This window comes from Pezoporus flaviventris, unplaced genomic scaffold (assembly GCF_033815535.1).
Source record: "Pezoporus flaviventris isolate CSIRO_AGI_PZ_B2104156 unplaced genomic scaffold, CSIRO_AGI_Pfla_v1 ptg000015l, whole genome shotgun sequence".
Lineage (NCBI taxonomy): Eukaryota > Metazoa > Chordata > Aves > Psittaciformes > Psittacidae > Pezoporus > Pezoporus flaviventris.
In genome coordinates, this window is record NW_026892563.1 from 18,030,002 (window position 1) to 18,053,170 (window position 23,169).

Consider the following 23,169-nt stretch of genomic DNA (forward strand, 5'->3'; position numbering starts at 1 on the left):
GGAAATTTGGGACCTTCAGCCTGAATCCAGACCCTGGAAGGGAAAATCACTGGGTTTTGCAAACAGGCTTGTGGATCAAAGACATATATTCCTCACTAACTTTTAGTCAAAGGAAGGTGTGGACCCTTACAAGTCCTGCGTAACAGCCTCAGTTTTATACAGCTAAACACTCGAGGCTGTGGTGTCTGAGTGGTGGGTCTGTGGACTGCATAGAGATATGGCCCTCCAGCTCCCAGAGAGCTCACTGCTGAGACTGCACCACAACCCGAAACAGCTCTGACTGCTATTGGGGCAGCAGGCATCCTCCTCTGATCCATGGTCTCAATTAAAAATCCCTAGCCTGATGCCAGTGCTGGGCCTACCATGTGTATCTGACTCTATCAGGTGCAATCGCATGGCTATAAAGTCATAACCCATGGGTACTGGCCAAGTGGCAAACTGTGGCTAAACAACATGTTGTGCACCATAAGCCTAACTTCACACCACAGTGATGGCTAAGTCAGGGTTTTTGAGGCTGCCTGAAGAGAGCTGTGCCAGTGGAGGTAAGATCTGCACTTTGCTCAGTCGCTTGCATTAGGAGAAGCGAGGTCCTGCTGGATTTGAAACCGTGTGGTAAAATGTCAGTAAATATTTCAGAGCATGAGGCAGCGTTTAGACACCACAGCCATGTGTAATGCTGAGCTTTGAGGGTCAAAGGCCTGCCTTTGGACTGCCAAAATACAAGAACCACCCCTCAGATTTGGGATACTAATGGTTCTTGGAAACACAGGCGGGCTTCTGCTGAAAGCCAGGTGGACTTAAAGAGGTTGGTAATTGTTGCTAGGGCTTTTTCCTCTGCTGGGGATGAATACCAAATGAGCTGTTAACGCGGGGATGTGGATGGACAGTTAGTAGGGTGCCTATCAGAGCTTTCCTGGCACCAGCTTTTTCATCTTTTCCCCTGCAACAGGATGCTCAGAGGGACCCGCTGCAATTCTCACTGCACCGTATGGAAATCAGTTCACGTTTTCTCTGGAGAAAGAAAATAACTGCTTCTGGTTTCTGGTTCCTTTTTTTTTTTTTTTGGCCTTTTTTTTTTCTTTCTTTTTTCCCCTTACACTTTGGAGCCTAAGGTAGCTGCATTTAGCAGCTTTAATGTCCTTTCATTGCTGCTGCTTGCAGGGTTGTGGTCACTCAGGCAGCAGTAACTTTGAAAAAATGACCCGTCTACACCCAAACAATAACAGAATCCCCCTTTTTATGTTGGCAACGCCCACCGCTTTCTCTTCTCTTCAAGACTCCCCACGTAGACGCAACTGTTTGACCAGCCTTCTTCTGAACAACTTAATTAAGCAAAAGAAAAAGTGTCAGTTTCTGCCAACCCCACAAAAACAGAGCTGTGGGGGTAAAAAGGGGATGTGGCACCAGCCTGCATTCCTCAACGGGCTAATGAAGGGAGACCCTCGCTTTGCAGCGCTGTCAGGCATAGCCAGGGCTATCGTGACATACTGCTTCACCCACCACCCCAGACACGATGGGAGCCGGTGTGACCCGTGTCCCGTAGACACAGAGGTGCCCTGGGAAGCACCTCTGGCTTGGCAGAGGGGCACGTGTGTGCCTCTTCCCATTAGAGTCAGCCCAGGGGATCAAGCAGTTTTCCAAGCTGCATGAAAAGGGGAGCCCCTTTTTATTGTCAGGGACAGGTGTGGATTTAGCAGAGCAAACCACTCATGTTCCCACCACAGACAGAGGGTAGCTCTGAAATTCTGGAGCTCTGGAGGCTCCTGAATTTCCCTGCACCTGCATCACGAACCCAATGGGTGCATGTTGCATGCATGGATCTGAAAAACCTCCCATTCCCAAGCAAAAATGCCAGAAAGGGAAGATCATGAGGGGAGGTATGGGGCAGTTGAGAAAGGAGATTGTGAGGGGATAGGAGAGGCGGCCATGAGGGTTGAGGGGAGGACACGAGGGAAGAGCAGGGGCAGCCATGGGGGAAAATCATGAGGGGAGAGGTGGGGTGGCTGTGAGGGTAGATCATGAGGTGAGAGCAGGGGCAGCCATGGACTGTGAGGGTTGGCCATGAGGAGAGAGCTTGAGGGGAGATGAGGCGTGTCCATGAGGGGTAGGGGCAGCAGCTATATCGTGTGGGGCCACTATGAGGGGGCAGATGAGGGGTGGCTGTGACTGGAGATCGTGAGGGGCAGTCATGAAGGGCAGCCATGAGGGGAGACTGCTTTGCCCTTAGTGAAATGGTTTAGTGGTGGGCTTGACAGTCCTGACAACCTAACATTCGGTTCGGCTCGATGATCTTAAAGGGCTTTTCCAACCTAGTTGATTCTATGATTTCTTTCTTTTCCTTCAGAAACCAGGTCTGCTCTGTGAGCACTGTAGCATCCTCTTCATAGGCTGGCAAGGCTGCACCTTACTCCAGCCAGCTGCTCTCTGTCTAAGGAAAGGGATGAAGCTCTTACTTACAAGTGCTTCAAGGGCTTAAGCTTTCACTGCTTTTTTCTGAGGGAAAAAAGTTGCTCTTAACTGAGGAGGGAATGATGGAGCAGAACTGTCTCCCTGACTTATGTTCTCCCCTTCTGCCTTTATCTCCATTAAAAGAGCATAAATTCATTTTAGGCTACAATTCTGCAAAGGTCGGGGGCTGCTCTGACTTTGCACAGTGCACCTACCACCTCTGAAATCAATGGGCTGGCTGTTCACCCGCACAAGTACAGTGCACATGTAGGTCTTTGAAGGACCACGGCTTTGTCTGGAAAAGAGTAAGGCTTGGGTTGTTTCTTTTCAGACAAACACCTTGTTTTGCTTGTGCATTGCCCTATTCTTTTCCACCCCAGCCACCTCTTTTCTTTAGTTGTACCTGGCAGGCAGGAGTCTGTGTACTTCTGAGCAGTCCTTTAGTCCTCAAACCAGACCAATAATTTTTAAAATAATAAAAATTATCCAAGGAAAATGGATCCCCAAGCCCTTAAATGCTCTGCTGTATTTTCTTTGGCCTCTAGCAGTCCTGATATACCCTCTCATTTAGGAATAAAGGAAACCAGCCATCAGAAGTTACATTCCCACAGCAGTATGATCTCTTGTAAACAAGGTGTTTTATCCTCTTTTGAATTCTGAGATGGGAACAAATATAGCAAATGCTGGGGCATGCTTTGCTGGGGGAGACTGCAAACATGGGGGCAAAGCCCTGCTCCGGATATGAACCAGCACCAGCACAAACCTCAAATGCTGTCCTCAGCTGTGGCATCCTAAGACCTGCAGAACTCCCTCACATTGGCAGATGCACACACACACAAACATTCATGCATGCAAACACACACGCATGCAAACACAAGTGTGGAGTAACTGATGGCATTGCAACTGCAGTGCTGGGGGCACTGCAACCCTGGCAAATAAAAGTGACTTTGAGGTGCAGTTGCATGCTGGGTTTACCTGATTACACAGCCACGAGGTGCAGCGGGAACTTTATACAGTGTGCACTGGTGCAGATAAGGCTGTTGTCCTGTGGAAAGCAGTGGAGTCTGCCAGCGTGAGTTGAGCAGCTTTTCATGGCGTGACAAGCTTAAAGCAAAGGGGTGATTGCTCACCAGCATGCAGGCATTGCCTGTGAAATGACAACTGCTCCAATATTAAAGGGTAAAGAAGTGAGAAACCTTTATCTGCAGGCTCCGACTGTTTCATTCTCTTGACACAACGGTACAGGAGCGGCGGCCTTTATTGTGATTAATATCTGGGAAGCTTCTTAACAAGGCTTAGCTTGATAGGTGGCTCTTGTTGAAGGAAATTTATGGCCTGGTACTTCCTCAGTGAGACTTCCCACGTTGAATTGTGGAACATTACTGACCCTGATGCCCAACACGAGGGGGTGGGGATTTACACAGATGTCTGGTAACTGTGGAAGGTGCAAAAATCCAGAAGAACAACCTGCATTACATCCATTGGAAGCGGCTGGTTAACAGAGGTCAGGGGGAGGCCCGAGCCAGTGTGTGAGCCTCAGTGTTTTGGTGCAGTTTGTTTTTTGATTAGTGCAGTTCATGACCGGGCCATCCCACCTGAATAACAATCAGTGTGATTCACAGCGGGCCAGGAGAGAGCAGGGACGCCCGCCGCGCCGCCCATATGGAGCCCAGCCCTGGGAAGTGCAGAACCTTCCCAAACCCAGATGGTTCGGCTTGACGGCTTTGGCAAGGCACCAGCAATAACCTATGACGATATGAAATCATCAAGATCTCGACAACTCCCCCCTCTTTTTCCCCTGCTCACCCTCTCTCCCGCCTCCCTCCAACTGTATGTACAGAAACAAAGCCATATGGGAAAGGGAGCGCGGCTGCGGATTAATGAACATGCATGAAATGGAGATCGGCTGCCACTTAACGATGCAGTCATTAAAACTAGTGTCTGCATGCACTTTTCTCTTTTTAATTTTTTTTTTTATTGTGGTTTTTTTCTTTTTATCTGACACTATATTTGCCTTCATAAAGAAAAAGGGGAGCAGATGGGAGGGCAAGGCTGGGCTGCTGGTGGCAGGAGGTTTTGAGCATTAGTCCTCCAGTGCAAGCAGAGGTAAAGCATTTGAGAGCAGTACAGAGAGCCAGAGCCTGAAGCCTCACTGCTGCTGTTTCTGCTGCTTGTGGGGGAAAATCTCCACTTGAGTTGACTACTTCCCTTTAACATAGCCTGGATTTCTCTGGGTAAATGAGATAATTACAGTAAGCAGCAGCTGGAAGAGCCCAAATGACACCTTAGTAAAAATTAAGTCCTGACTGCACTGGTTCTGGGGAGGTGCTGGGTACTCAGAATGGGAAGAGCAGGCACAGTGCTGGGTAGGCCAAGGTTTATGAGTGCCTCCACAGGAGCCTGTGGGCAGGATTTGGTTTGCTGCCAGCAGGTAGGAGACTCTGTGGTGGGGGGACAGAGGAACCTTCTGATCAGCTGGTTTCAGAAAGACATCTAGACCTTGGAGCAGGAGGACTGGGGTTTAATAAACTAAGTGGCTCAAAGGAATGGGTAAGTTTTAGCTTAAACGGTGCTTGTTCCGGAGTGCTTATGAAAAAGGAGGAGAGGAAGCACTGCTGAGAAGTCATCAGCCTGAAGACGCCCTGCTCCGCCTCTTTCATTCACCTGCCCCCTCCCAAAGGGCACCGCTTTCTTCCCCCCCCCTGCTCCCTTGTTGCTTGAAATTTCAGGCTCTGGATATTAGCAGTAAAGCTGAGACCTGTGCGTAGCCTGTGCTGGCTATGACTGTCCTTCACGGTGAAGTGAAACATGTAAGAGGGATTTGGTATTTTCTAAATAATTCCTCCTCTCAAAACAATTGAATTCATAATCCCAAGTTTCCAAACATACAAGATGAGAGATGCTCGGCCAAAGAACTAGAAGAAATCATTTACACAAATAGCTTGTACAGTGTCCTTTGAACATTGTGCTCTAAATCTTTTTAGTCTCATGAGTATTCATAGTGTTTTTCAAATAATTTGAAAGCCATTTCTTAATGAAGGCTAGAATATCCCTTTTAAACTTCTAAGTGATGTTGTTTTTCTTTGATCACCTCTATACATTCCATATTCCAGTACCCTTCTCTCTGCTGCATATTCATGTCCTCAGTATAATTTAAAGGCATACTTGCATGCTTGACAGTGATAAATAAAACTCATCCATCATATAGCAGAACCTCTGGGGAGAATTAAATATCCTGAGTTTCAGTGCTGTTACTGTCTGCATGATTATGAACCCAATCCAAAGCTCGTTGAACCAGTGGCAATAGTTAATGAGCTGGCAGAATATTTATTCTTGGTACAGAGAAAGGAAACCCATACAACTTATTTTTGGCAGTTACAGACAGCGGGATGCTGCAAAACCTTGCTGCTGACTGCCTGTCTTACTAACCAAAGATTGTGATTTCTTCCAGGTGCAATCTCAGTACATCTACAGAAGAGGATGGATGGAGGATCAGGTCTGTGCTCTGGCTCAGCACACAGCCCACATTATTACCGTGAAAGGTGTGAAGTTTATTTACTTGTGGGATATAAACATTATGCTTTTGCATGTTTTTTGAGCACGTGAAACCATGACAGCAGCTCGCTCCACCTCGTAAAACTGTGGTGAGAAGGTGGTGTTCCTCCTCTAGGAGACCCATGTGCTTGCCCTAGAGATGCTGCTGCTCCTGAAAAATACAAATATCAGACTATTTACCACCTGCCCTCCATTCCCCAGAAGCAATGCTGATACCAGTCCTCTGAGGAGCTTTCTGATGTGGCAAAGCAGCATTTGCTCTGTATTAGAGAGAGAAGCAAAGGAGAAAGAAACCTGCACCAGGCCTAAATGAGCACATCAGGTTAACTGGGATGGGGATGCAGGCTCACTTCAGTTTTGGTTCTCCCTTGCAGGCTGGTCCATGTGAAATCTGGGAGGGTGTAGGAGGGATTCCCAAGCCAGCCTTGGCACAGGCCAGCTGTGTGGTGAAGCACTGAGCACTGCTTGGCTGCTCAGCCCAAAACCCAGCTGGTTGTTTGCAGTCACAGTTTATCTGGGGAGGAGTGAGGTACCAGTTTGGGATGGGTAAGGTTTTATGGACCTGTTTTCCCAGCCACTGAAATTACCCCAGCAACTAACTGCATGAGCAGAAGAAGGAGGCCTCAAAATCATGTTGGTGACTTGATGGTGGGATGCTGGGATGCTTTTTTCTCAGATCCCACCCATCCTCACATCCCAGTCTTGGTGGATGAAAGAGAAGAGAATGCTTCTCGGGGCAGGAAGTGGAGTGAAGCAACGCCATTAGCTGAGACAGGAAGGAAACACAGGGCAGGTTTTATCTCATCTTCTTCAGAGCTCCTGTGTCCCCTCATCCATCCTGAGCAAGGGTGGGTGTTTCTGCACCTCCCATAAGTGCAAAAAAGAGACAGGACACCTAGTTCAGGCGAGGCACTTAATTTTTGCATGGTTAAAAGCAGGTGTGATGGCTACCCAACCTTCATGGTTGTCTAGGGGAAGAGGCTGTGTGGGAAGGAGACCTTGTAGCTACTCAGCCAAGGCCTGAGGCAAAAGTGAAGGGCTGGAGAGGCTGAGACAGGACATAGGGGAGGGCACAGCACAAATGCGTGTAGCTGTGCATTGCCAAGACACCAGCCAGAGGGCAGGTAGAGGCACAGTCACGTAAATCATAGCTGATGGGAAATTTACAGCTGACCAGTGAAAAAAGAAATGGCCTGACCTTTCGCTTAAGGCTACAATGGCTGTGCTGCTGCTGGCCCCTTTCCCCTCCAGGCCACTGGAGAGCCAGTTGCTATAGCTGTGACATTCCCCCTGCAGTTGCCTGAGAAACATGCTGAAGCCCCTGGCTGACACCTCCCGCTCTCAGCATCCCCCCCTCTGGCACTCGAGATGCTTTATGTGCCGATCCCAGTGTCCGAAGGCGAAGGCGGAGGTTAAGACCTTGTCCTGTATTCTGTCCCTACTTAGCAGGATCCCTCTTCAAAGCTCTTACCCAGAGCAGGAGATGATCATGTTTAGTGACCTGTCACACTAGTACTTCAGGCTTTTGTTCTGGGAAATTGGTCTTCCTCTTTTCAAAGTGAGAGGATTTGGGCTGTGTCATTAGAGCCATCAGCCTGCCAACGTTAAGGGAGCAAGGAGTGAAAGCTGTTTCTCCATAAGCAGTGGAGGGTCTGAAATGTCTTACCTCCTTTGAAGCAGAGGTTCCCATCCCAGTGGCATTAAAGTGGCCCCAGGACAGAAGGCGGAGGGCTGCTGCTCACCCTGGGTGGTGGGTGACTGGGCAGAAAATTAACTGCTCCCATATCTTCACTTTGTGCCTCCCTTATTTAGATGTGCCCTTGGCAGATTTTATGTGGAAGGCCGATGGAAGAAGGGCCAGGGATTTTAGATCTTCCCTGCTAGATAACATGTTTTAAAGGCACTGTGGCCTTTCCTCCTATTCCCAGAAGGAATATCAAAACAGACCCTGTAAAAAGCCCCTGAACAAACTGTGGCATCTTGGTAAATTTTGCCATCCCGTGCCACAGAGGGTGCTATATTCTCTGTTAACCTAATGGCTGGAGTGGTGCATGGAAGAGGGTCTCCTCTGCTTGCTCGGTGTGGGAGATGGGCAGCTGCCATTTGTGTGGCTTTGCCTTCTCCTGCCATGGCCTGGACCTCACCAGCAATAGGTACTTCCTTGACATGACCATCTTCTTGGGGTTAGAGCTGGGTGGGTTGTACTCAGTGGGATGGTAAGAGGTGAGGGGAATGGTTGTATTTCTGCCATCTGCCTCCTAGGAGCAGTTACCATTTCTTAATGCTGTTGTGCCAACAGTGCACCACTGCTCACAGCTGTCTGGGGGAAAATAAGGTGTTTCTGAAATACCTTCTCCCTCCTGGCCTGTTTTGTCTCTTTTCCTTTTACAGCCAGTCTTTGGAGTATGAAGGTTTTTTTGTCAGCTGCACTGCCAGCTCTGGCTTAGCAACTGCCCTGGACTTCATCCAGGATCTGTGGTTGGGAACACTGAGGAGCAGGGATCTGGGTGGCCTAAGCCTGAGGATGTGGCCAAAGACATGGAGCAGGGCTCAGACAGGCCCCTCAAGGGGACAGAAGTACATGGAGGACAAGACTCCAAAGGAGTCACTCTGGGGGAGCTGATCATGGCCATGATTATTGGGTCTTTGGCCACCAATGTCACTGATATTGCTGTGTGCTGACGGAAGATATCTTCTCCTTTATTTTTCAATTGATGTCCTCGGGGAAGGGAGCTTGTGGGCCTAGGTAGCAAGTGAGCACAGCATGCTGGTCTCTCTTAGCATTTTTGGGATGGAGCTGGACTCTAGGCTCTGTGCTGTGAGGATAGCCTTGTATGCCGTGTGTTGAAGGCAAAACCTGCCTGAGGGCATCTTTGAAACTTCAAAGTGTTTTCTTGAAGATTCATCCCATGTGAAGTTAGCTGGTGCTTGAATGAGCACTTCTGCCATCTGCTGCTTCTCTCCCTGTGAGCTGCTTTGGCTCGGCATAGAGCACTGATATTTTAGGTTTCCTGTTATAATCTCACTGATGGTTTAGATACCTCAGTGATCTCAGTCTCATTGAGCATGACTCAATAGGTCCTAATCTTTTTTTTTTCTCCTTATTTCTACGGAGGGTGCTGTTGGTGCTCTATGCCAACACAATCCAACTGCCACATCTGACGTAGTGCCACAACACTGCTGCTCTGCCAGCCGGTCACAGGGGAGTTTTGGAAGGAAGGCTTATAGCTGTGTTTCATGTTCAGACCAAAGGCTGAGCGTGCTTTCACCTCATGACTGTGAAATAAGCTAGAATGGGATTTTATAGTCCTTTGGCTCCACTGCAGTAACCCTGCATGGTAAATTCAGGCAACTTGTTTCTCAGCGGAAGAGTGGACTTGCATTTAGGCTGAGGGTGCCTAACATGCCCATGGGGTGAACACCAGGGAAAGCAAGCCATGAAAAACTGTCAAAAATGAGTGGGGGTTCAACATGAAGAGTCTTGTCCAGCGTTGAACATTGTGTATCCTCTCTCTTGATCTCCAGCCCAGACAAATTGAGACCAACTCTGGGTAAACAGGGCTGTTATCCCAGAGACACTAGGTCCAGCAGGGCCTGCTGCTCTTGGCCAGCCCAGTGGTGGAAGTGCCTGGAAACAGCTTTGGATGACGAGCTAGGTTCAGCAAAAAATTTTTTAACAAGTGAAGCAGGTTGAGCTCTGGCAATGTCAGGCACGGTCATGCAGCTTTCAGCAGTAGGTTTCTGGGTGAAGAAGGAAACCTGGGGCTGGGGAAGGTGGCCCCGCATGTCCTCATTGGTGCCTCTCATGGCTTTGTAAAAGAAAGGGGACATGCCTGAACAGTGTGATCATGGCATGGGAGCCCTGGGAGGAGGGAGGAAGGGAAGCGCATGCCATGTCAGGTGTCACACTTGGGCCTGGCAGCATGTGACATCTCTCTGTGCTGGCAAAAATGGGTAGGTTGGGACAGCAGCTTTTTGTTGCAATCTGATTACAGCCTTTCTGTTCTTGCTGACCCTTTGCTGTGGGTTGGTTTTTTTTATTGTTGTTTTGCTTTGTTGGTTTTTTGTGGATTTTTTTTTTACTTGAAGGAATTAAAAAATACAGCTTCCATGAATAAATATAACTCTTAGCTCCATCTTATTAACTAAAAGCAATTTAGTGCTAAATACAGTGAATGTTAACAAAAAGCCGAGAATAGAAAATTGTTTAAGTGGCCAAAGAAACTTTCTTCCATTGTGATGCAAGCCAAGCTATGCCAGCTATATGTAAATGTATGCAGTAGGCTCTGTGCATGTGTCCACTTTGAAGTTGCCATCTGAATTTAATTCTGCCTTTGTGATTAAATCAGGCCATTACGTTTAATCTCACTTAATAGTAAGAAACGCTCTTTGTTGTTTTCTATAGGCAACATATTCTGCCCCTAACATATACAGCTTGGCATTCACACTTTACTATTAATCCCCGATGGCTGATAATTGCTTCATCTCCAAGTTCTCTGTCCAATTCACAAGGGAACTGATTGCAACTATTCTTCCCCTATACATTAATGCACTGTTTTGGTCTTACTTCTTTGGCTCAGTGAACCCTATCAAGCTGTCCACATTTTCTGGGCATGTGGGCGTATTGTAAGTTGTTAAATTAAATTCTGCGCTGACCCCCTAAACACCAGAATCTATTAGCACTGCAAGTTAGCTGATTGACAAGTGGGGCTACTCTTCCACTCAAAAACCTGACATAGGAAAAAAACTCCCAACCCAGGCTAAATAAGGCTGAATATTTTGTTTCAAGTGAAAATCTGAGGTCTTCTGCCTGCTGTCTTTCTACTTACAATTTCATTACTGCAGCAGGATCAATTGTATTATTAAGTGGTATTGTTTCATTGATCTTACATATGTCAGTCAGGAAATTTCTTTGGAAAAAAGACCAAGTGTTTGGAAGATGTCTTTATTTTCTTGAACGTGGAAGCCCACGCAGATTTTTTTTTTTTCCAAGTATATTCAATTCAGAAAGCTAGGTTTTGGGGGGGGAGGGGTGGTCTGTTTTCTTTTCTTTTTCTCCTTCCCAAGATGGCCCTAACTCATAATTACTGAATTAAGCCCAAGGAACCTCAGACTTTTTCCTTATTTTACCAAAAACACCTTGGCACAGATTCCTGCAGGGAAACTGCTTGAAAGAGACACTCAGACTCCCCAGTACCAGCTGTTTGGGTTTCCTTTCATTTACCAAAAGCCTGTATTTAAACAGATCCATAGGCTTTTCCATCACGGAAGAAATAGACTGATATAGTGAAAACCGCACATAAACAGGGTCTTACTTATTTCCACCTTTAGTCATGTTATAATACCTTCCATAGCTGCTGAGCAGGGACTGCAACTGCATGTTATTAGATGCGTGACTGTCACAAGTTATTCATATTTAAAGTGCTGCAGTGGTGTACGGCATTTCTTCACTACGATTAGTTTCCATTGTGTTGACTGCATTAAAATAGATCTGTCGTGGGTTCAGCAGTAGCAGTCATGTTTCTCCCTCTTGGTAGCTGGTGTAGTGCAGTGTTTTGACTTTCGGCCTGGGAACAGAACTGATAGAAATGTTTTGGTTTGGCCAAGGACTTTGTGAGCCTCATGCTCTGCCAGGGAGGAGGCGAAGCCGGGAGGAAGCAGAGACAGGACACCTGACCCAAACTGACCAAAGAGGTATTCCATACCACAGCACGTCATGCCCAGGAGGTAACTGGGAGTTAGCCGGAAGGGCTGGGAGACTGCAGGGTTGGAGGAGGTATCGGTCAGAGCTTGGTCGGGCTTGGGGGGCGAGTTATCGGTCAGCTGGTGCTGAGGTGTTGTATTCTCTTCCCTTGTCATTTCCTTTATCATTATTATCATTGGTGGCAGCAGTAGTGATCTGTGTTATACCTTAGTTACTAAACTGTTCTTATCTCAACCCGTGGGAGTTGCATTCTTTTCAATTCTCCTCTCCGTCCCTCTGAGAGCAGGGGGAGGGCAAGAAAAGGGGGGGAAGTGAGCGAACGAGTTACCTGACTGGGTTTAAACCACGACAAGTGTCAGTCGAAGTTTCTGAAGTACTGATTCAGGCCATGCGGACAGTGAGAAAATTAGAAGTTTAATAGCAATTGCTTTTTTTTTTTTTAAAGCTCACTGGTATGGAAAAGCTGAAATCCATCATGCACCACAACAGAAGTTAACTGCTAACCAACATGGGTTTAAGGAACATGGCTGCATACTGTCACCTGTAGTCACAGAACCATAAAAAAACGAGGTGCAAAGGAACCTAGAGAGGTCTGTGGTCTGACCTCTTGCTCTAAGCAGGGATGAATTTGAAGTTATATCAGGATGATTTTGGTTCACTGCCCCTTGTCGTTTTGCTGCATGCCTCCCAGATGAATCTGGTTCTATCTTTTCTGTAGCATCCAGGTAGGCAGCAGGAAGCTGCTTATTAGTGTCTCCTCAGGCTTTGCTTCTCCAGGCTAAACAAATCCAGATCTCTGTTCCATAAGGATTCATTTAGCCTCTGGCCATATAAAAGCATCCACAAGCACTGAATGTGGCTTTGTCAGTCACAAGAGAGGCAAGTACCAGCCATATTCAGGTGCATGCAGCCCTGCCTCTTGCACACCATACATGGTCACCTTGCCACAGTTGAGACATCTTCTAACATTAGTGAGCTTCTTCATGGATGAAATGAAAACACTATTGCTGAATGTGAGCAAAATGAAGGTGATAATGATGGGTAGATAGGACCAAACAGAAAATTTTGCTGCTCCTGTGAAAAATCCCTATGTGCATTCACAGCTGGAGTTGGGGAGCCTCCCTGACCTCCTGTATGTACCCTTCCTAACCTTCATTCAGTGCAGGCTTTTTATTGTGAGCTAGCTACAAGATATTTTCCTGACCTGGCAGATGCTTCAATACTTACAACTGGTTCACAAGAGTGTGTGACACCTCAGGCTAGGAAGCCATCAGGTGGGGGTGGCTGATACCGGAAGGCTGCAGCACATCTTCTGCAAATACATCTAATCTGTTGTCTGCATTCTGAACTGGCTTACCTGAAGCTACTGTGCTGAGCACAAGGTCTTGTCCTGTATTTTCACAATGGCCCAAGCTTAGGTTGACAGAAAGACTGTTTCCTGCTTCAGCACGAAGTCTGCAAATGACAACCCTGCTCTTCACGAGTTAGGGACAGTTCCTCTCTGCAGGTACATTTTCCATGTAGGCAGCAGAGCTCTCTTGGAGTTCCAGCTGAAACTGTGAAATTCATTCTCTTCTGGGCTTAGGTTTGCCTCAGACCTTCTCTTTCTCTGTGGCAAGTGAAAGCTTTTATGTTTCCCTTTGCCAGGACTTCTAGAAAGGACAAAGCCACTGTGACCCAGAGGGCCATAAATTTTTGTCTACATCAAGCACAAACAGAAGACGGTCTTTTTTTAAAATGTAGATGCAGCTCCAAAAGTTGTGTCTTGTATTTCTGGCATTGTCTCCCTAAATCTCCTATGATTCCTGCAGTTTAGAGCCAGCTACAGAGTGTATTTCCGTAATTAGGAGTACACATATTCTTGGAGTTGAATGATTTATTCAGAGTGAACCTTCCCAGTGATTTTCATTAGTCCCTCCAAATCAGTGTCCCTAAAATGTTGCACAGATGCTTTTTATTTATTTCCTGTTTCAGCTGCCTCTTTTGCAAGTAGTTACATGACTTCTGTGAGGCATTTTAATTAATTAATTTACATTTCTAGGTTGCCTCACACTGCCTTTGACAAAACTCACTTTACTTACATTATAAAATGATGGTGTCCTGCTGCACATTGTAACCTTGCCACAGGCAAGGAAATGGCTACATGAGGACTGGAGGCTCTGCTCTTAAAGCAGGAATTTGACTCTGCAAGAGCAGAGGATTTTGTCCTGGTGGTTTGAAAGGGCCACTCTAAGGGAAACTGCCAGGGAATGAGATTAAAGCTCTAATTAAAGGAACAGGAAAGAAACTTGCTAGTTTTGTCTAAGAAGTGATTTGTATTGCAATGAAGCCTTCAGAACTCCCACAGCCCCCAAATATAGAATGCTGTTTAATAAATCAATAACATGTTATTGAGTTATCCATCCATCCGTCCATCCATCTACCCATCCATCCAGGAAGTTATATAACTTTATTGGCATTTTCTCTAAACTGTGCCACAGAATTAGACTTACATTTACTTTGGATCAGACAGAGCATCAGAGCTAGCCGGGGAAGGCTGGCTTAAGTTTCAAGTTGTTTTTCCATTTCCATAAGAAATTATTCAGGTTAAATATCAACAAGAAGCAGTGTGGGTGCTGGTGATTTGAGAGAGACACATACAAAATCAATATAGAGGTTTGTTTCAAAAACAGCCACAGAAAGTTGCTCCATGTGCTTTTAGGTCGACCAGACTCAGAAAGCTTACAATGAAGAGTGTATCCAGCAGCAAAACTGGTAGCGATAGAGTCCCAAATAAATTTAAAATTAATCATATTTATCCTTCCTGTGTTTAAAGACTAATTTAGGTTTTGAACATCTCCCAGGCTGCCTAGCAATTGCTTTGGGTTTGTTCTTAGAATGAAAGAGGAGACTGATGGCAATCCCTGGCCCAAGCCATTTCATATGTCTCCTTTAAGTACTTGTTACCCACTGCCTCACTTGTAGGAATACAGAAAAAAATGCGCTAATTTTAAAAGGACTTTGAAGTCCCTGTGTACAAAGTATGCAACAATTTCATCTTGCTGCTCTCTTCTTGTCAAACGTTTGAAACATTTTCATAATAAAAAGCATTGGTAATTCCATTGTGAAAGTGGAGAAATGAGAACCGTAACAAATAGAGCCTGTTGAGGCAGAAACGGCTGAGATGACCTGAGCAGCAGCATGACTGCGAGAAAGAGCTGCTTTGCATTTCACATTCAGAGACTGTGTTCCTGGAGTCTTTTACTCCTACTGCAGCAAGATCAGTTCCAAAGACCTTTTATTCCTAGAAGTACTGTAAATGTGTGCACAATTCTGAAAGCACATGGAGCTTTCCGAGTGCCCAGTGATGTCCTGCCCATACCAATGGTGCCGGCAAGCATGCCCAGGCAGGTGGTGAATGCTTGGCAAGCCCTTCCCTGAAGTTGTTCAAGCTGCCCAACCTGTATCTTGGATCCTGCCGCCACCCAAGTTGTACAATAACCACCTGGACTAGCCTTGAAGCTTCATTCATGCAGCAGACAAAGTCACTGGTTCTTTTTCACAAATGCTGGCCACGCCAGCAGGGAGGGGGTGGGACCGACATCCTGATTTATTTGGTCTCCAAGCTGTTCTTGGAGGATGTATCCTTTCTCTCCAGGACTCTGGTACAAGCTTTATTTAGCCTCACAGATTCAGGCGCGGAAGGGCACCATGCTCCCCTGCCACCTTCCTCTAGCACCTCACAGCCACAAGTTACCTACATGCTCTGCCTGATGAGGGCAAAGCTGATACAGGGTGCCTGGGGACTGACTAAAATAAGGCACTGCACCTTTCGCAGTTAAATATTATTAATGTTTATTATATAATTATTACATGTTACAGAGTTCAGACCCGCAAGCCAGCTGCTCACATAGGACGGGATGTGTGAGTAGCAGTGGGGTGGTTTTTTCTGCTGTGACTGCACAATTCCCGTTGCTGGCGAGGCGCTGCGGAGTTACACCCCCACGGGGAAGCTGAAGCACGCTCGGAGCACCGGGGCAGCCCGCCGGAGCACCACCAGCACCCCAAGGCCGCTCTTCCCGGCGAGCCCAGCCGGTGCGCTAGGGCCAGGCAGCAGAGGGAGCGCGGGGCTTGGCGCTGCCAGGCCTTTAAACCCGGCGCTGCCGCTCCGCGCTGGCCAATGGGAGGGCGGGCGCGGCGAAGAGCGGGGTGCCCATTGGCTGTGGCCTGCGGCGGGCGCGGCGTTCGGGGCGGTCGGCGGGGTGCCGAGTGGTGGTGGCTTGCGTTCTGCGCCCCCGGGGCTTTGGCCAGGCTTCCCATCCCCCTGTCCTACTCTCCGGCCTTTGCTTTCCACCGTGTTTCGGTCCATTGAGCCGTGGGGAGGGCAGGTAGGAGCCCCTTGGGAGAGCGGCTCTCCAGGCAGAGGGTGTATTGAGGTCTCCCCTTGCTTCTTGTCCCTGTGCAGAACCCACTGTTGCGAGGAAGCAGGCGGAAGGAGAGTGCAAAGGTAGCACAGGGGTACGAATGTACCGGCAGGTCAACGGTAGATGTGTACAGGCAATGAGAGCCCGTAGTTGCTCTAGTACACAGTGCCTAAGTGAAATGAGGTCCAGACATGCTACAGGCAAGGTTTTTCAGTACGCAGGCGGGTTTTGAAGGACTCTTCTCTATGCTTCTGACAGTTTAAGCAAATGAGGGATCATTTCATGTCCAGCAGTGGTTTGGGCTCATAACATAGAAAGTCTTTCTGAGAAGCAAAGGTGTTGCTGGTGGGGCTGAGAAAAGAGCTTCTAATGAAAAACACGTGGGTGAGACTGTATCTCTCAGGGCACTCTTCAGCATCCCTTTGCTACTTCCAAAACTCCCTCATGCTCTGCCAAACGGTAAATTGGAGATTCTTCCCTCAGAAGCACTTTCTTTTCGCTCAGTGGTTTTTTTTATTGCTGGTTGCAGTGGCAAGATCCATGAACAGAAACTTTGCTCCCACTGTGAGTAGGCAGAGGGAGTTGTGCTTCCAGTGTTCAGAGCTTGTTTTGAGAGCAGTAGCATACCCTACATTCCCCTGGGGCTCACCACCAAAACCTGTGCAGAAATTCACTGCAGAGGAAAAAGAAACTCCAAAGCATCCTGCAGACAGTAGAAAATACAAGGAGAATCTCTTCAAGAAGATGCTGTGACTGCAGTTCCCAAGGATGCTCTTTTTCTGAGCAAACTGTCCATTGTGTGTGCAAACTTTCCTTTGACCGAAGTAGAAGGGCTTTGGGATAGGTGAGGACCTAATAGGGAACCAACTTGTCCCTTCAGGAGTCCCTGGCCAGAGGAAGTGTCAGGACCTGTGGTGAAATGAGATACTTTTCCTCCTTGTAGCAAGTGAAGCCAGAGAGGGGGTGAGGACTAAGCTCATCAGGCTTTCTTCATCTTCTTTTCCCATGTCTCTGTTTCACACCCTGCTCACAATCATTTCTCTGGTGAGAGCACCCTGAGGGTCCCAGGCAGGGAGAGGAGTCCCTTTGCTGTGGGATAGAAAATCTGGGCATGCACACATGATTTTGCCTTCTCCTCCTCTGAGAGAATTACAGGAGCACATATACTGCTTAATATACTGCACCAGGCTCAAAGCTGAAAAATTACTGCTTAGACTTCTGTTCCATCACAGGGTTTTGTTTTTATTTTCTCCTAGAAGGGTATTTTTCATCACTGGAAGAAAAATTCATTAAAATCCAGAAGGTTTGTGTTATTGTTGCAAGAGTTCAATCCTGGTCGCCACCATCCCTCCCCCTTCTTTGCATTTCCCAGATCCCCAGGAGGAAAAGAAAGAATGAATGAAAGAAAGAAAAACCCTCCAAAAGAAAGCAGGGGTCTCCTCTCAAACTCTCATGCTTGCAGGCTAGCTCCTGGCACGCTTATAGGCATGGCACACAGCCTCTTCTGTCGGCACAGACTTGGCAAACCTGGGCCAGAGCTGGCCTTTCTTATTGTGTTCAAGTCACCTTCTTGATTACAGCAAAAAAAAGGCGTTTGTGGTGGGTGACTGAATTGGCCACCCTACTAGACAGAAGGCAGAAGGAGAAAAAACAGGAAAGAAACAGGCAAATTAGTGTTTCGTGGAGAGGGGAGAACAACACCCAGGGAGGAAGCGATACCGGCTGCCTCCTATTTATAAGTCAGCTCTTGCCTGGTGTTCTCTGGATGCTCATAAAGCTGTGATACAGCCTGGCTGCCCTGCTCCCTCCCCAGTGGGTCCTGCTGGGACCACCATGGGGGATGTGGCACCTGCACCTCTGTGGGTATTGCACACACACACAGTCCTAATGTAATACATAAGTTTAAGCCTTTCTTTTATGCTGTGTTGGGGAAGAGGTGGGAATTAAGCATGTCACCAGGACAAGCGTGTACCTGAGCTAACACACTCTGTGGGGTTAGTAAAGAGGGTGATGTATGTGGTAGCTGTGGCAAATTCTGGCTTTTCTTTTGTTTTCATACTAATAATCCGTTTTCAAAACACAGGCAGTTAAGTATAGTAACTATGCAAAGGATGGATTGAAAGGATTGAAAGTCATTTCTAATTGAAACACACTTAATGTTTCTGTTAAAATGTGGCCACTCAAAAAACAAATTCAAATCTCAGTAGCAAATAATTCGGTTGAGTGAACATGTATATTTTGCTGCAGACATCAGTAGCTTCTTGGGATGCTTCAGTAAAAACTACATAATAATAATAGAATAATAGAAGTACAAGTATATCACTTTGTAGGAGTTGGCTGTACTCTGTTAACCCAAAACGCGTTAATGAAAAATGCATAGTTACCCGCAGTTTTAGCTCACTGAAAATAAATGAGAGGAAAAAAGTTACGGTTTTTTTTTTTTCTTTGTCAAACAACTTGAAATAGGCAATTGAATGCCCAGTTTAAGGGCGTTACATGATAGAAGGTGCATGCAAAATAGTATCTAGTCCTTCACAAGATAAAGTCATGCCAGCAAGCAGTGGAATCACATGTGCTGATGTATAAAACCCCTTTGAAAGCCTTGGCTTTCCTCACGAGAGCAAGAAATATTCTTGGAGGCTTTCTGGAGTCAGCAGCCAAAGCCAAACACTATGGAGGGCTTACACCGATACAATCCAAAAGGACAATTTGCTTGGAAGCCTGTGGCTAATTTCAAACACAATGCCCAATGTCATGGTCAGTTGTGCTGCAGAAAGTTGGCAGCTTGGCTCAGCCTCTCCCTGGGCCCGAAAAGATGCGAGTGTTTCTGGCTGAAGCCGCACTGCTTATTGGATGTCCCAGACAGCTTCAAACGAGCCCTTTCATAGCGACACACGGCCAAGTGCGGGCAAAGAAACAAGGCGGGAAACAAAGGTGGCTCTGAAGTCATTTCCCTGTGCTGAAGCCAGCCATCCGGTTTTGCTCCTTCCCCATTGAGGGGGCAGAAAGCGGCAGGAAGAGCAGGGCTGAAAGGGAACAAACCAGCCGAATGGGCTGGTGGGGCGGCAGCCAGGGCTGGGGCCACACCGGGCAGAACTCCCATTCTCCCTGCCCAGAAAGGGATGAATGATTAATTATAGGCATCCAAAAGGTAATATATGTGGTGGGCGGGCGTCATGCAGCCAAGTTCCTAGAGCACCTGCGAAAACAGGAGGCAACGGGAGACAAAGCTGCTCTCCCCCTTTATGGAGAGCACAGAGGGGTACTGTTCCCCCTTCACCTGGTCTGCTTTTGGCTGGCACAACCTCCTTGCAGCACAGCTGATTTCTATGTCCGCTTGCTACATGTAGGAAGCAAAATCCTCCTGTTTACAGAGAAAGGAAACTGTGTGATCCCAGATGCCAAAAGGGAATGGGGGGTGTCTGGCATCCGGTCCTGAGACCAAAGGATGCAAATCTAAGATGTCACCTCTCTTCAGCTTTGCGTAGCCTGACAGCCAGTGCACAAGGCCACTGCATACACAGGTAGTAAAGACGGGGTTTTCAGAGTAACCTGAAGAGAATTAGCCACAGATCCCACTGTAATTAAGCAGAGACTGGCTGTTTGACTCCCTTAGGCACCTTTGAAAATCCCAACCTGCCTTAAGGATTCAGCAAAGCACAGAAGAACCAGCTAAACTGAAATATAAGTTGCATATGGTAAGGAGTAAAGTGCCTGGCTACCCCTAAATTAGGATAAAAGCCATTTCTTTGATTGTTTGTTTGGTTTTGACAGCAAGATAGTAAATTTGAAAAATATGATTTAATAACCATCTGAGTCCTTTCACTACATCCCGTCATTCCACTGCTTTTCCAGCTCCCAGCCCACTTCCCACTCCTGCCCTCCTCCTGGGACAGAGATGTGCCTTTTTATTGTCTCAGCAAAGTTCATGTTTGCTTAAATTTGGGAGAAGCCATGAGACAAACCTTTGCCACCAGTGAGCTTAAGGACTGACCACCACTGTCACAGCTCCAGCCTGGTGTGGAGTGAATGCCTGAGGAAGGGGGAAGTTGAAACCCTGTTTTCTGTGCTGTGTAGCTTGTGTTCCTAACCTGCACTGCAGTGCTGTCCATGTGGGATTCCTGTCACTTTAGGCAAAGCAATCGTTTCAGCAGTAGCTCTTTGACTATGTTTTTTTCCTTTCAGGATTCCCCTAGTGCTGGAGGGTGATGCTTAAACACGTGGCTTTGGGTCCAGATCTGTGGTGCTGCACAGGCATCGCTTCATCATGAGGCAAAGGTGTAGGTGGCTTAGGCAGCCACAGTGGACAGCAAGACAGGTGTCTGAGACCTAAAGGCTGCCTACAACAGGAAGTCGATGCAGTGAAAGGAATTCACATGAGAGACTGGTGCTGCACATTGCATCTCTGATTATGTGTGAGGCTCCCAGTAGAGACAGTGCTTGCAAATTAACTTAATGAAGAACTTCAGGTCCTTGAGACACTGTTAAGTAGAATTTAGCTATCTAAGTTGCTTAGGTTTTGCATGCTGAGTGGAATGATGCCCTATACATCTGTCACATACCCAGTCATTTGGTAGCATGGGGAAGTGAAACCCTGTTGAGAATCCCACTGGAGGAATAATGTGGGGAAGCAAGGCAGACACCACAGCCTTTGCCTCATAAAACAGACAATAAAATTATTTCCTGTTTGGTGAGGAAGATTGGCAGAACAGGAAAAGTAAACACACCAAATAGTGGGAATGATCAGCCTCAGGTTGCTGCAAAGAACACTGTAATAGTTTCCTTGTTATAATTTCCCTCATGCTTTTTCCATTAGCCAACCTGTTAGTGCTTGTAGAGATGCAGTGTCCTCACAGCAAGACCAGGGTACATTTAGCTACAAAAGATGCTGCTATTACGGAAAAGTTGCTTATCCATCCTGGCCTGGACAAACCTGCCTTCACCAAGCACATGCTGCCAAAGAAGCCTTTGAAGAAAGCAAGCGGAGACATCAGTACAGCCAGCAAGCCTGACTTATTTCTTTGCATGTAAAGCTGTGCAAAACAGATCTCACTCACAAACATCTTCAAATAATCATCTCAAAAACTGAAATAAAACTTACTCTGAACTTTTAAAGTAATTTTATTCCTTGGGTGGGTGTATAAAGAGAACATATAGGTTCAGGGAGAGGAGGCATGCACAACCCTGGCATGGCACAGACCTTGTGGTAGCATTGGCACCCTCCCCAGGCTCTCCCTGTGTGTTGCCTGTGCCTGTGTGGTGACATGAGAGCCACACACATGGGCTGATGGTATCACAGGACAGCACTGAACCCTCCACTGTACGGTGCCAGGGCTCAAACACAACAGATGTTGTATGCTAATGCTGGGATGGCAGTCCCTCAGGGCAGACACAGCTGCTGTAGGGGCTCCCTGGTGGCACACTGTGAAAGACCCTTGCATGTGGAGTGGTACGATGGCCATGTCCTCTGCTGCCGGTGGATCCCCTCTCACAGACAGTGTGCGGGAGCTTGCTGAAGCGCGCAGGGTGCTCTTGCAGCTTGCTTTTTTCCAGATGGTTGATGCACACAGTGAACAATGGCCAGGACACCATGGCAGGGTGCCCTGCCAAAACCTCCCCCTGCATACAGAGCAGTGCACAGCCCATAATTAGCGGCCTTGCTCATGTCAAGCTGAGACCGTTCCCATAAAGATGAATCCCCTCCCTGTTGCTCTGAGGGGGGATGTTCAGCCAAGGGTGGGCCGGATGGTCCCAGGATGGGAGGCTGTGGGGTTTAGCTCACAGTCTAGCCCACCTTGCATGAGGCTTTGTGAAGATAAACAGAACAATTTTATTTCCTTAAAAAGCAAACCTGGAAGAAGCACGTTTTGGCCTCTTAATAGAGGTGTCTGGAATATTGGGCGTTCTGGATGTACGCGTGTGCACATGTGAGTGGGGAACAAAAAATACAAATGAAAGGTCTCTAACTTTGCTGCCTTTGCATGCTGACACACATGGCACCCGTGCTCACACTGTTTCTAATCTAGTTTTTTCATCTACACCCAATTTGAAAGTACTAAAATGGCATTAAAGGTATCAGTGTCAAAATGTTCACTTGCTCCTTGCATGCTTAGCTTCCCAGAGCTACCTGTGCTCTGGGATACACAGCGTCTTCTGAGAAAAGGCTGCCTGGAGTTCTCACAGCAACCTTCCAGTATCTGAAGGGGGCCTACAAGGGTGCTGGAGAGAGACTCTTCATCAGGAACTGCAGTGACAGGATGAGGGGTAATGGCTTCAGACTTAAACAGGGGAGATTTAGGCTAGATATGAGGAAGAAATTCTTTACTGTGAGGGTGGTGAGGCACTAGAACAGGTTGCCCTAGGACCTTGTGAATGCTCCATCCCTGGCAGTGTTCAAAGCCAGGCTGGGCAGGACTTTGAGCAACCTGGTCTAGTGGAAAGTGTCCCTGCCCATGGCTGAGGGATTGGAGCTAGGTGATCTTAAGGTCCTTTCCAGCCCAAAACATTTTATGATTCTACGATTCTTCACCTCACATGGTCAGATTGTGCCCAGACAACAGAGGTAGGCAAAGAAAGTAAGGGATAATTTTCACCAGTAACCTTGAAGTCAGGTCTTTGGCTGGACCCAGCCTTTGCCATGACCTCAAGCAGCACCCCAGCTTTGAGCTCACTGATGAAAATTCATGCTGGAGGAAATGAGACAAGCATTTAGTTGGGCTGAGGACACCAGGTCATTCCTTGCCCTTGTCCTTCTGGGCATGCCACTGATGAGAAGCAAAAGCACGGACACTAGAATTGAAGTCTCAGTGACAAAATCCACCTGCCCTCCAGGCGCCGGAGTGGTGCTTGTTCCCATGCAGAAACATCCATGGTTTCTGTGAAATATGGGTCCACACCCAGTGCCTTACATAGCTCCTCTGGTTTTGGGGGTTCCTGCACTCCCTGCTTGGGAAAGGTCATGTTTTGTGTGTGTAGATTTATGCTTCACAAAAAGACATTCAAGCACTGTAGCTTTTCTCCTCTTAAAAATAATACAGAAGTATTATTATAATAATAAAA

At 47.2% G+C, this 23,169-nt stretch overlaps 1 long non-coding RNA gene across 2 annotated transcripts; it reads left to right on the top strand.

Moving 5' to 3' along the window:
* The first annotated feature begins 529 nt into the window (after window positions 1-529).
* Window positions 530-21,201, top strand: LOC133269404 (uncharacterized). Of its 2 annotated transcripts, XR_009743447.1 has the most exons (5): window positions 530-1,682; window positions 2,611-2,753; window positions 5,900-5,990; window positions 20,296-20,428; window positions 20,927-21,201. It is a non-coding gene; the product is annotated as an uncharacterized LOC133269404 (long non-coding RNA). The 2 variants fall into 2 exon arrangements; XR_009743448.1 differs by lacking the exons at window positions 20,296-20,428; window positions 20,927-21,201 and adding an exon at window positions 13,835-14,084 and having other exon boundaries at window positions 533-1,682.
* Window positions 21,202-23,169: the final 1,968 nt, after the last annotated feature.